This window comes from Pongo abelii, chromosome 2 (genome assembly GCF_028885655.2).
Source record: "Pongo abelii isolate AG06213 chromosome 2, NHGRI_mPonAbe1-v2.0_pri, whole genome shotgun sequence".
Classification (NCBI taxonomy): Eukaryota; Metazoa; Chordata; class Mammalia; order Primates; family Hominidae; genus Pongo; species Pongo abelii.
This window is the reverse complement of record NC_085928.1, coordinates 188,416,814-188,431,568: the sequence shown is the minus strand read 5'-3', so window position 1 is coordinate 188,431,568 and position 14,755 is coordinate 188,416,814. Positions and strand designations below refer to the sequence as shown.

The following is a 14,755-nucleotide window of genomic DNA, read 5'->3' as shown; positions in this document are numbered from 1 at the left end:
TAAACCATTCATGAAGGAACCACCCCCCCGCCACCCCATGATCCAAACCTCCAACCAGGTCCACCTCCAACACTGGAAATCACATTTCAACATGACTTTTGGAGGGGCAGACATCCAAACCACATCACATAGTTTGTATGTATCCTACTATCCTACTATCTGTAAGTAGAGTTGTATGTAAATGACAAAAGGTCGGCTCTGCATTTGAAAATGTTGTAAGCCATAGGGAAAGAAGCTGCAATAGTATACCTGGATGCTATGCCTCTTAAGATTAGAAATCTGTTACTAAAATCAGGTAAAATATTAAAATAAAATATAAATATTTTGAAAATAGAAGAGTATACCTCACCCTGTAACTTAGATTCATTGCTTTAAATCTGCACACATCATATGTACATATATAAATTTTTAAGTAGGTCCCTTATTATATACTGGCCAAGGTGGACATACAGATATAATGCCAGGGATTTATGGCTTTTTTAGCAGATGTGAAAGATACAATTTACCGGCCCCTAAATATGAAAAATCATGGTGATATTAATTCAAAAATACCTAGTAGCCTTAAAATGTAATATTATATAAGCTTGATTAATAGTTAATATTTATAAACATTTTATAATATTTGAAAACAATTTGTAAGTTAAGTTTCCTCACTTACAAGAATTCTGAAGCATGTACTATGATTGCTGGATATTTGATGATCATAAATTAAATAAACTAGTCAGATCCAAATAACTTAAAAAGGAAAATTATAAAAATATTTTCACATTTTTATAGCAAAAACAATGTTTACTGTGGGATGTGAGGATATTTTAATAGGTTTTATATAATGATTTTTAAAAATATTTATTAACTTAGTGTGGTTTTTAAAAAATAAAATATTTTCTTTTTAGTGGAATCCTAATTGGTCTGTTTTCATCATGACTTATTTAATCTTCTCCTGGGGTGTATTCCAAAGTTGGATACTTACAGTGACTTATTTTCAGGATTACTATTGTTATTATGTTTATTCAGGGCATCTATTAGGTGTTTGATTTCCTTCAGTTGGTTGCCTCTGATGTTGGGTCCTTATTTCCTGTTGTCACCTAGATTTATTTTCACAGATTATTACCTATCTTTGAATTTTCTTCTTTATGGATTTTACTGTAGTGCCCCAACAAGTTATTTCTGAGGAAGCCTGTAGCTGTTTTTCAGTTCCTATCTTTCAGGTGTACCAACTGATTGGCTAATACTAAATGAACTAGAAGTATAATAAAATGTAGTGAAATAATGCAGGACTTAAAAATCAGAAGTAGATTCAAGTCCTACCTATCACTCACTAACTGGGCATTAAGCCTTCAATAAGTGGGAATAATGATGCCTGATCTGCCTTTGAACATGCTCGTCCTTCTGTCTGGAATGTCTATCCTGCTCAGGCCTACCTAAAAGCAATCTATTTTGCCTTCAAAACTCAATTTGCAGGTCAACACTTGCAGGATGCCTTCCCAGATAGAGTCCATCATTCCTTCCTCTGTGTCTTATACATACTACCACTTACTATGATGTAATGTGTTTACTTTCATGTCAGTCACAAGGCTATCATAAGAATGAAATGAAATGCTGTTCATAAAAATTCATTGTGAATCATAAAGGTTCCTATAGAAATTTTTTTGTACACATTGCACTGCTTTACCAAGTTGTAGCTCTTGTCTTCAGAGAGGCTAGCATTTAAGAAGTTTTTGACAGCACAAGTATAATTACTCATTTATTCCTTCATTCAAAAATGTTTATGGAAGCACCAACTATATCCCAAGAACTATGTATAAAAGCATCGCCAAGAGCATAAAATGTTTTGAAAATGTGATAAAATATAATACTTAAAACACAAAAAGCAAGTAAACAAGACCAATAATTAGTAAGGAGGGCTCTGAAATCAGGCATGAGCATCTCAGTTGCTGACAACTGAAACAAAAAATAGCATGGGAGCTATCAGAGGATAATAGCTACTCCCCTGCTCCACTTGTTATGGGTTATTATATGTGCAAAAGAATCTGGAGTTTGATAGCATAACCCACTGAATATCCTTAAGTTATCTCTTAGAGCTTATCATAGATATGTAAATGTGATATATTCTCATTTAAAAAGTGTGACTTTGATTATTCTTAATAAATTAATTTGTCATAAAACCCCTGGTCAAAAATTCTTTTAAGTTATATTGGGTTAGTTATGCAAAACTGAGTTGGATTGTTCCTACATGACTATTAGGATCAGGATTTTGGGACTACAGGTGTGTGCCACAATGCCTGGTACACTTTTAATTTTTTTATAGAGATGTGGTCTTGCTTTATTGGCCAGGATGGTCTCAAAATTATCCTACCTCAGTCTTCAAAAATGCTGAGATTACAGGTGTGAGCCATCACGCCTGGCCCCATCCAATTTTTACTGAGTGTCTCCCCTATGCTAAACTCTGGGAATACAGATGAGTGGGTCCCAGCACTGCCCTTTTGGAGTTCACAGTCTTGTATAAATCAGGTAAACACCCGTGATTCTATCTGGAGATTTTTAACTTAGTGTAAATAACTGAGATGAATGTGTTCCCCTTCCCTTTCCCTTTCATTGTTGGTTTGTCTCATGGCCTTTTGTGGTCCCTCACCTAACATGTCTAAGGGATCTGAAGTATATACTAGGCTGAGTGGTGATATCTGAGGTGACACCAGCTCCTTCTAATTGTATTCAGGTGTGTAGTCTTAGAGAGGACTGGAGGTTGGGGACAGCATTAGAGAGACTGAGCGTAGTTGATGCTTTGTGAAAATATTTTGTTGGCAACTGATAGTATAATTTCTCATTTGCGGTACACGGTTCACAAGCGGCTTCAGTAGTACCTTTATTGATTGTTTTGTAGACATAATCTCAAAGTGTCTCTGGCCCTACCACCCTGAGCATACCCAATCTCATCTGATCTCAGAAGCTAAGCAGGGTCTGCCATGGTTAGTACTTGGAGGGGAGATATAATTTCAAAGTGACAATATGTGAGTTAAATAACAGAAATAATTTTCAATACACTTTGTAAAGCCAAACAAATATTCTTTGTGTTGTGTGGGTTCTCAGTGTTTACTTTTTGGGATCATGATGGAAAAAGAAAACCCTCATTTAGTAATGCAACAAAATATATCTTGAATCCTCATTGATTATAAGACTTTTAATGAAGCCAACCAGACATCTGTTTGACAAATTATTTGGTTATTATGGTCTCTCTTCTTTGGGAGAAAATTTTCAGTCATTTCTAAATCTCTCTTGGACACTTGATTCTTTCTTATCACAGAAGAGCTGTTCTGGCTATATTTCAAAAAATTTCAGCAATATCAGTAGTGGTCTAATGTTTAGAACAGCTTTTGAGTCTCAGATCCTGCCATGATTCTTCTTAATGGGAAATACCATGAAATAAAATGGGGTATAGCTGGTGAAACAATATATGTCTCCTTGCTTGTTTGGCTTAAAGCTCATTGGACCATACTCCAAATCTAGCTGATTGTGGTACCAAGTATTAGAGAAACAATGACACCGCTGAAACAGGGATTTATAAATCATTTTTCTTTTGGGAAGTGGTATTGTGTATTGATTGAAATCAAAAAAGGATTTCATAGCTATCAATTATAATATTTCATCAATTAACAAGATGCATTTTTTTCCTGTACATGTAATATTTCTGAAATTGAGGCACGATGTTGTAATTGATGGCATGTTGTAGTCTAATTCGCCATATTTTTGTCACCATGAGTGCTAAATAAAACAGTAATGTTACTGTCATCCTAGATGAGATGATGATACGGCATTAATTATGTGAACCATAGAAAAGTTACCTAAATGCTTACATATTACATTGACATAACAGGATAATTTCTACTTTATAGAGTTGCTATGAAGATTAAATTAAATAATGCATATAACTCTCATTGCACAATACTTAGCACTTACTAAACTACAGAAACAAGATTGCTTTTCTATGTTTTATCTCATATTATTTTAGATTTCTTCTTTATCTCTGCGATACAGAGTAGAACATAAATTAGATCTATTTGCATATTAATAAGTATGTGTTTTTGTGATTACTTACTTGTTAATGTTATTACTCTAATAATCATATGATGATGTATTTATTTTTATTATGAAATATGATCGTGGGTGGGGCAGGGAAATAAGTATGGAGAAGAATAACAGTATATATTTGCAAAATGTCTTATGTTTCCTACCCTGACAGCCACTGCCAGCGCCTGTGTGCACCATCCAGAAGCCTAAAGATGGGCCTGGCCCATATGCTGCTGGCTTTGCTGGCACCTGGACACATCTTCTGGAGACTTGGAGATTCATCTATGACACCTGCCACCACCAGTGCCTGCATGCGCCATCCAGGAGCCTGAGGACAGGTCTGCCCTGCCTCCCAGTGCCTGTGTACATCTTCCAAGGAGCTGCCGTGCCTGCTATTGCAGGCACTCATGCATACTGTCTGGGGCCTGAGGGTGGTCTATCCCACCTACTGCCACCGCCCATGCATACTGTGCAGGGGACCTACAAATTGACCAGCTCTGCCTGCCACTACTGGTACACATGCAAGCCATCCAGGGGCCTAAAGATAGGCCTACCCCAACTGCCACTCATGTTTGCACATACCCCCTGAGAGACCAAAGAGCAGCCTGCTAAGCTTACTGCCAATACCACTGGCACCCACTCATGCAAGCCACCCAGGAACCTGGGGACTGACTTACCCAGTTGGCCGCTACCACTTCTGGCCCCCATGTATGCCACTTGGAATCCCAAGGTTAGCCTGCCTCCCCACTATTGCCACTCCAATATCATGCACACCACCTGAAGGTCTGAGGACCTACCCACCTGACCCACTGCTGCCACTGCTGGCACCTGAGCATGCTTCTTGGAGGCTTGAGGACCCACTCACCTGGATCCTCCACTGCTGGTGCTTACATATGTCACCTAGTGGCCCAAATTCTCAATTCTTGCAAGAGACATAGACAGTCTGAGACAGGAAGCTCAAAATCCCCAAATAGATTCAACTCAAAAAGGTCTTCTTCAAAGCGCGTTATAGGCAAACTGTCAAAATTCAAAGACAGAGACAACTCTAAAAACAACAAGAGAAAAGAGTCCAGTCACATATATGGAGATTCCCATCAGACTAACAGCTGGTTTCTCAATGGAAAACTTACAGATCAGGAGAGAGTAGGATGATATATTCAAATTGCTGACCAAAAAAATGCTGCCAGCCAAGAAAACTTTTACCCAGGAAAGTTATCCTTAAAAACTGCAATGAAATCTTTTCCATATAAACAAAGACGGAGAGAATTCACCATCACTAGACTGGCCCTGCATGAAATGCTTACAGAGGTACTATATGTGGAAGTGAAAGGATGATATTTGCCATAATGAAAACACACAAAGTATGAAACTCACTGATATAGGAGTCAAACATTATCAAGTGGGGTTTATCCCAGGGATGCCAGGATGGTTTAAAACACACAAACCAATAAATGTAATACTTCACATCAACAAAATGAAGGACAAAAATATGATTATTTTAATAGATACAGTAAAAGCATTTGATAAAATTCAACATCCTTTCATAATAATAAAAAAATTTAAATATATATTACAGAAATCTAAGTTGAATGTATTTCATTGTATTAACAAGACAAGCCTGTTAACAAACTTTGCCTCCTTATTAGGATCTATTGTGATCCTTTGCTTGTTGTGATGATCCTGTCATATGTCATATTAAAATGTAATTGTTAAAAGGAAAAAAAAAATCTCAACAAATTATGCATAGAAGGAACACATTTCAATATAATAAAGGCCGTTTTTGACAAACCCACACCTAACATCATACTCAATGGGGAAAAGCTGAAAGCCTTTCATCTAAGAATTGGAACAAGACAAAGATGCCCACTTTCATCCTCTAAAAACTTAATAGTGGAAGCCCTCACCAGAGCAATCAGGCAACAGAAAAAAAAAAAGAAAGACATACACATTGAAAAAGAGGAAACCAAATTGTCTTTCTTTGTAGAGAACACAATTTTATATGTAGAAAAAACTAAAAACCCCAGCAAAAAACTTTTAGAACTGACAAATTTGGTAAAGTTGCAGGATGCAAAACTGACATACACAATTCAGTAGCAGTTCTATACACCAATAACAAATTAGCTGGAAGAAAAATCAAGAAAGTTGAACCTGGGAGGTGGAGCTTGCAGTGAGCCAAGGTGGCACCAGGGCACTCCAGCCTGGCCACAGAGGGAGACTCCGTCTCAAAAAAAAAAAAAAAAAAAAAAATCAAGAAAGTAATTTCACCTAAAATAGCTACAAAAAAGCCTAGGAACAAATTGAACCAAGGAGGTGAAAGAATTCTACTATGAAAGCTACAAAAAAACTGATTAAAGAAATTGAAGAGGCCACACACAAAGAATATAAAGACATCCCATGCTCATGACCTGGAAGAATTAATTTAATGAAAATGGCTAAACTACCCAAATCAATCTACAGATTCAATGCAATCCCTATCAAAATACCAATGCCACTGTTTACAGAAATGAAAACACAATCCTAAAACTTGTATGAAATCACAGAAAACCACTAATAGTCAAAGCAATCCTGAGCAAAAAGAATAAACGTGGAAGTGTCACATTATCTGGCTTCAACATGCAATACAAAGCTATTGTAATCAAAAGTATGGTATTGATATAAAACAGACAATTGGCCAATGAAAAAGAATAGAAAATCCAGAAACAAATTTACACATTTATAGCCAACTGATTTTTAACAAAGGTACCAAGAATATACATTGTGGAAAGGACACTCTTTTCAAGAAATGGTGCTGGGAAAAGTGGATATCCATATGCAGAAGAATAAAACTAGATCCCTGTCTCTCATCATATACAAAAATCAATTCAAAATAAATTAGAGACTAAAATGTAATACCAAAACCTATAAAACTACTAGAAGAAATCATAAAACACTTCAGGACATTGGTCTAGGCAAAGATTTTATGGCTAAAACTTCAAAAGCACAAGCAACAAAAACAAAACTGGACACATGAAATTACATTACAGTAAAAAGCTTCTGCATAGCAGAGGAGACAATCAAGAGTGAAGAGACAACCTGTAGAATGGAAGATAATATTTGCTAACTATGTATCCAACAAGCTACTAATATTCAGAACATACAAGGAAGTCCAACAACTCAACAGTAAAAAAAAAAAAAAAAGGATCTGAATAGACTTTTCTCTAAAGAAGGCATACAAATGACTAACAAGTATATATAAAAATGCTCAATATCACATTATCAGGGAAATGCAAATAGAAACTACAATGAGATATCACCTTACCTCAGTTAGAATGGCTATTATCAAAAAAAATGACAAATGCCAGTGAGGATACAGAGAAAAAAGAATGCTTGTCAGCTTTATCAAAGACGACAAGCTGTCAGATGGTTGTAGATATGCAGCCTTATTTCTGAGCTCACTATCAGAATAGAGTGTCTTCTCCTTAATTTTTTAGATAGTTTCTATAGGAATAGCATCAACTCTTCTTTGTACTCCTGGTACCTGTTTTTGTACCAGTACCATGCTGTTTGGTTACTGCAGCCCGGTAGTATAGTTTGAAGTTGAGTAACATGGGGCCTCCAACTTTGTTCTTTTTGCTTATGATTGGCCAAAACTGGCCATAAACAAAATCTCTGCAGCACTGTGACATGTTCATGATGGCCATAACACCCACGCTGGAAGGTTGTGGGTTTACCGGAATGAGGGCAAGGAACACGTGGCCCACCCAGGGCAGAAAACCTCTTAAAGGCATTCTTAAGCCACAAATAATAGCATAAGCAATTGGTGCCTTAAGGACATGCTCCTGCTGCAGTCAACTAGTCCAACCTATTCCTTTAATCGGGCCCATCCCTTCGTTTCCCATAAGGGATACTTTCAGTTAATTTAATATCCATAGAAACAATGCTAATGACTGGCTTGCTGTTAATAAATATGTGGGTAAATCTCTGTTAAGGGCTCTCAGCTCTGAAGGCTGTGAGACCCCTGATTTCCCACTTCACACCTCTCTATTTCTGTGTGTGTGTCTTTAATTCCTCTAGCACTGCTGGGTTAGGGTCTCCCCAGCCGAGCTGGTCTCAGCAGTTGGGGATGAAGAAGAGTTGGTTAACAAATACAAACAGAGTCAGATAGAAGAAATAAGTTCTGGTGTTCAATAGCACAGTTGGGTTACTATAGTTAATAATGATATTTAATAATAATTCATAATAGCTAAAAGAAGAGATTCGAAGTATTTCTAATACAAAGAAAAGATAAATGTTTGAGGTGCTGGATATCCTAGTAACCCTGATTTAATCATTACACCTTGTATGCATTTATCAAAATACCACATGTACCCCCACGAAATGTATAATTATTATGTATCAATAAAATTTTTTTAAAAATCAGCTTAGAATTTCTACTACATAACATTAAAATGTATCATCTAAAAAGAGTTCGTATTTCTACTAATTTTATGTGTATTAAAAATTTATGCATTGTTAATATTTAGCTACTTACTCAAATATTTAAAAGTTTTGAAGAAACGCAAAAATTGCCTGAGTATTAAGATCCCTGAGATATTGTACGAAAAATGCTAATGAGACATCAGAGATGAGCTCACAAAGGTTGGGAGATTGAAATGGAGCTCCAGGACAAAAGAAGTCAGAGAAGGAAGAAGAAAGGGAACTTCTGAAAATGAGAAGAGTAAAATGTCAAAGGGCTCATCAAAGAGAGGTTCCAGGTATAAATACTTAACTAGCTGTAAACAATGAGGGTATGTGTAACGTATAAGATGAGAGTACTATTCTGTAGACTGCATTTCATGACACTGGGAACAAAAGTTAAGTGCATCAGAGAAATATATTAAATGTGGCCATGGTAGGGTATTTCACTGAAACATCTACTTAGTTATGAGCACCATTTTAACTGCATACATGAGAAGCAAAAATGAATCTAGACAATTTATATACAAGACAGCAAATGAATTACTGTCTACACTTACTAACAAACCACGTGACTTTCTTGAGTTTAGCAATTGTTCCAATTAAGTGTTGTTGCTATGATTATTGTGTTTCCCATAAAATATTAAATAAACATAAAATAATACAAAATGCCTTATGTTATTAAATAGTCTTATCCCCATTTCATTTTTAAATCTTCCCCATGAGGTAAAGAGAAGAGGTATTATCCTCAATCTACAGATAAGAGATTGAGCACGACTTAAAGACGCTGATATCATTCAGATACTTTTAAAATTCCTGGTCCAGAGCTCTCTTCTGTGTTTAAAGTCTTAACTCATACTCGCAGCGTCAACTTCCACTATATTTAGATTGTCATTTCTACTTCCGCGTGTACCTCCTCATATTTCTAATATATTTCCACTATGTGTCAATGCATCATCCCCAGCTCCACATGCCTTACACAAACTTGCCATCTTTTCCTTGTAGCAGACCCATTAGAGTTTTCTTCCTACATTTACATCTGTCAGCAGCACAGTTACTCTCTCATAGAAATTTGGAGTCTATTTAACTGCTCCCCTTTCTTTGATATCCTGTATTACAGTTTATCAATACCAATTTTTTAAATTATTCCTCTATAGTGGCTTTCCTTAAAACTTTCTCCAGTATTGTCTTCTAGACAGGTCTTTTGCAATAGCTCTTAGTTCTCTAACTCATTCTGTACTTGGCCAGATTAATCTTTATAAAATTCACTTTTGTATGTCACAGGTAGGGGGCAGAATGAAGCCTAAGGATTGATACCAAAGGAGGATCTCAGATCTCATTAGTGTTACCTTTTGGTCACAGAAGGTTGGGAGATAATGGGACTGAGTTGACCAAGAGAAATTAGAGTCATGAATCCAGCAAAGAGAAGATAATGCTCATCTAGACAAGAAAGGTCCTCAAAGATCTGACTTCTCCTGAACTATTTTGACGTATCTTCTATTATCTGCAACATAAAATTCTTTCTTTTGCACAGCTAGTACTTTCAATGAAATCAGAACATGCTGTGCTTATTTCTGCCCTGTGCTTTTGCTTGTATTGCTTTGTAATCACTCAAAAATGCACTCAAAAAATGTTTATTGAGAACCTTCAGACTCTGGAAATACAAAAATGAAGATCCTGCTCTGCCTTTTAGTAATTCATAAGGATGTAAGGAGAGTGTGTTGGGAGAGGGAGTAAGCAATTAACTACAATATATTGCAACAAGTGCCATTGCTTGGAAAGCATTAGATGGAAACCTAAAGAAGCTAGTAGCTCTGGAGGTGACATTTGAACTTATCCTCTTTTTCCCCTCAATTTGTTCAGATCCTATTTGGGTGTCCACATAATGCTACAATTCCTCTCAAGTACCCACGGCCTTTATTGAGGTGTTAACCTACATTTTTCACCTTCTGAAACTCCTTTGGAAATTACTGTTATTATCTCTGGTTTTGCCATTAATCATCATTTATTTCCCGTGTACTCTCCTGGGTTCCTCCAACCAGATCATCAACTGCTAAGTGCCAGGGATCATGTTTTACACTTTTTAGTATCCACCTCCAGACATAGAAACCAAATTCATGTTTTAAAAGATTTCTTTCAATACTTTGTGTACATACAAATTTTCATGTTTGAGAACTCTTATATTTGCAGTCACATATTAGTGTCTACAAGCTCTAGTGATCAAAAGAAATTTTTCAGAGAGAAGAATGGACTTTAGTACAGTTATAATTTCTAAAGGAATGTGTCATTAAATAATTTTAGTTACATATCTAGTGATCCTAAGCTGATTATTATGTTGGTAATGATTCTGTTATTTAGTGAAATTCAGTGCACATTTGGGGAAAAATGTGCAAATGTTTGAATGAAGCACTGCAGGCAAGAGAAAGTGATGATGTATGGTCAGCAATATATGCCGTGTTATTACAACAAACATGTTGGGTAGAATGTTTATTGATTTTTTTAATCCTTAAGTAGGACTTCTGGTCTATAAAATATTTAATATTGTTTCCCAGGGTCAGCTTTCCTTGAACAAACATAGGTGACTGCTCTTCCCTGACACTTTTTCATCAATGATTACCAGACTGGCACCGCGGTGTACCCTCTTTCCTTCTTCCCTGTGTAGGTAAGGAAAGCTTGAACTGTGATTATTTTTATTTCAGTCACTTAAAACAAACAAGAAAGACAGATGGAACTGGACCAAACTGAAGGATTTTATAGCAGAGGAAGTGTGTATGCCTGAAAATAAATTAACCATTTAAAATAGACTCCATTTGCTACTTAGGGACCATTCAATCCATATATCTAGATTTGAATTTTCCAGATTAAATGTCCAATATAGTAACCATCCTTTTTTTAAAAAAAAAAAAAAAGTAAAGCTAATGCTATTTTAAATTTTTAGCACTGAGGAATTCCCTGTTTCTTCAGGTTAAAATAAAATCATACAATAAAATTTAAACAGAACACTATTGTTGCATTCTACATAATACTTTTAAAGCATTGGAAAATACATGAATTTTCTCTCTACAAACAGTTATATCTCCAGATCATTATGTGTGAACACTAGTAAAACTTGAACTCATAAAAGTAGAATGAGTTTATACTTTACTGGTTACCAATTTAGGGATTTAAATTTATAAATGATTTTCTTAATAAGACTTTCTATTTGACTTAAGGAACAGATTAAAAAACAATGAAATAGTTCATGTAGCACTTTTAAATTATTAGAGAAAATAACATCATGTTTTATAGGAAACACTTATAAGCTATAAAAAAGCTCATAGAGGAAAAAATAAAAATATTTGTAAAAACTCAATAGATGATATTCTAGTTTTACTGTACATCACATTATTTTAAGATTACTCAAATAATTTGTATGTCAGAGAAGTTGCTTTGAACATGGGTTATAAAAGGTGTAATTTCAAACACTTTCTTCTGATAATATGCATTAAACAAAGACGGACTCAAAATGTAACATTATAAATATTGAAGTCCAGTGTTATGACTCACTTGGCATTGCTCATTTCATAAGAAAACTCATACAAATATAATCAGTGGCATATTAGATATGACTTAGGAGATTGGAGACAACTTCTAAATATACATTTTCATTTTCAATATGTATATACATTTCATAAATATACATATTCACCTAGCATTTGTTCTTCCACAACAATCATTGTATTTGTTCACCTGCTGCCTTTTTATGGTGAGGTTAATAGCAAGTGCTCTTCTCTGTTGCCTTGGATTACTTGAATAAAAGCCTTTCATACAATCAGGGCCAGGCCCTCAGTTTAAGCCATTATTGTTGTATGATTTGAGAGAGATAATTTTGGTTTGGGGGCTTATTTAACTGAATTTTTATGGTGATTTTTAACAAAATACATTTGTTTCTTTAACTTTTTAATATGGATTCAAATATTAGCTAAATATTCAAGATACATCAGAGGGCAATAATTTTAAAGAATGGTAAAGCAAGATTGCTCAAATAAACCTATTCTGAAATGCATGTGTCATGCATTGACATTTCTACTATAATAGGTGACCAATTCCTGAATAACATGGGTTTTTTGTTGATTCCAGCCCCTGATTGTTCCAGATAGTAAACAATGGGACGCTCAAGCAACATCTTGGAATAAAAATTTAACTTTTATTGTCAAATGCATTTTTACCTGATACGACAGCAAGTAAAAGATTAAAGGACTAAAGTAAGTTTGAGGGTCTCAGTAATTAACAAATTTGATTGCCTTTAGCTTTTCTTATGCTTTTTACCATGTATATGTATATATGGCAATAACACTTCTGGATACTTTATCAATTGCTCATATGACATTTCTTGTTTTGATACCACAGCTAAGTCATATTTCCCTATTGAGAAGTGGGAAAAGTTAGGCCAATATGCCAATAGAAATACCTAAGATAACACTACTCCTTTAAAAATCATTCTACTGATTTTTTTATTTTTAAAAATTACTTACCTCATTATGTCTGTGTGATATTCAAAGTTAAAGGTCATTTATTTTTCCAGGTTGTAGGGAGGCTTCTGTGCTGACCATTTTCTGGCTTATTCATGAAAACGTCGTAAGCAGAGGAACGAGAGGCAGTGAGTAAAACAAACATAGAAACCCAGGAGAAAAGACGTGCCCTGGAGACCTGTGCTAATGGCAACGAAGGGAAGGAAGGGCTCCTCCTCTGACACTTTCCCCATGTTAGCATGGATAGCTCACAGATCCCCTTTTCAGATGCTGAAATTGTACTTTAACCCAGAAATGTTTAGTCCAGAAATGTACTGAAACTAGTTTTTCCCCTGCATAAACAAGGAATGTCATATGCTTGCATATCAATATAGCATATAGTGTGCAAAGATAATGCAGCTTCTTGACATCTCTGATATATAGAGTTATACCAGGGCATAGAAATTTAATCTCCTGTTTATTTTAGTAACTGTTTAAAATGGCTTAATTTGGTTTTCAACTCAAATAATAGAACAGAGTTGTTTTAAAAAAACCCATTTTTATAGCAATTTCTGGCTAAAAGGCCTGAAAAAATAATCATGCTAGCAATGTATAGCTGGTTCTGAGGGGAGATTAACCAGTCAGGAAAACATGAGCAGTTTCGCTGCTTTGAAATGATTGGCATTTTTGATGTCTCTATCCATGTGCAATAAGATGAAAAAGTAATATTTTGAGAATAGAGTGACCAGAAATAAACTCACATAAATATACTCAACTGATCTTTGGCAAAGGAGCAAAGGCAATACAATGGAGAAAAGATAGTCTTTTCAACAAATAGTGCTGGAACAACTGCATATCCACGTGCAAAAAAAAAAAAAAAAAAAAAAAAAAAAGGATCTAGATACAGACCTTACATCTTCTAAAAAAATTAACTCAAAATCAATCACAGATCTAAATGTATAACATGTAACTCCAAAACTTCTAGAAGATAACATAGAAAACAATCTAGTGACCTAAGGTTTGGCAATGACTCTTTAGAGACAACACCAAAGACACAATCCATGAAAGAAAGAATTGATAATCTGGACTTTATTAAAATTAAGTATTTCTGCTCTATGAAAGACACTGACAAGAGAATGGAAAGAGAAGCAACCTATTGGGAAACATATTTGTAAAAGAAATATCTGTTATAGAATTGTTATCCAAAATGTACAGAGAATTATTTAAATGAACAATAAAAATAATACGATTAACAAAAAAGACCAAAGACCTTAACGGACACCTCACCAAAGAAGATATACATATGACAAGCATATGAAAAGATGCTCCACATCATATATCATCAGGGAAACACAATTAAAACATCAGTGAGCTACCACTACAAACCTATTAGAATGGCCAAAATCCGGAACGCTGACAATAACAAATGTTGGTGGGAATGTGGAACAACAGGAACTCTCACTCATTGCTGATGGTAATGCAAAATAGTACAGCCATGTGGGAAAACAGCTGGGCAGTTTCTCACAAAACTAAACCTACTCTTACCATGTGATTCAGCAATTGTGCTTCTTGATATTTACCCCAAGGAGTTGAACCTTATGTCTACACAAAAACCTGCACATGGATGATTATAGCAGCTTCATTTATAATTGCCAAAACTTTAAGCAACCAAGATGTCCTTTACTAGGCGAATGGATAAATTGTGGTACATCCAAACAACAGAATATTATTCAGCGTTAAAAAGAAATCATCTGTCAAGCCATGAA

The 14,755-nt window shown here is 35.2% G+C and overlaps 1 long non-coding RNA gene across 1 annotated transcript in view; it reads right to left on the bottom strand.

Annotated features, from left to right (window-relative positions):
* LOC103890314 (uncharacterized) overlaps window positions 1-13,188 on the bottom strand; it is a 38,099-nt gene extending 24,911 nt beyond the window's left edge. The window contains exon 1 of the long non-coding RNA XR_654645.4: window positions 13,014-13,188. This is a non-coding gene — a long non-coding RNA (uncharacterized LOC103890314). The remainder of the gene's footprint in view (window positions 1-13,013) is intronic.
* Between the last annotated feature and the right edge of the window lie 1,567 nt (window positions 13,189-14,755).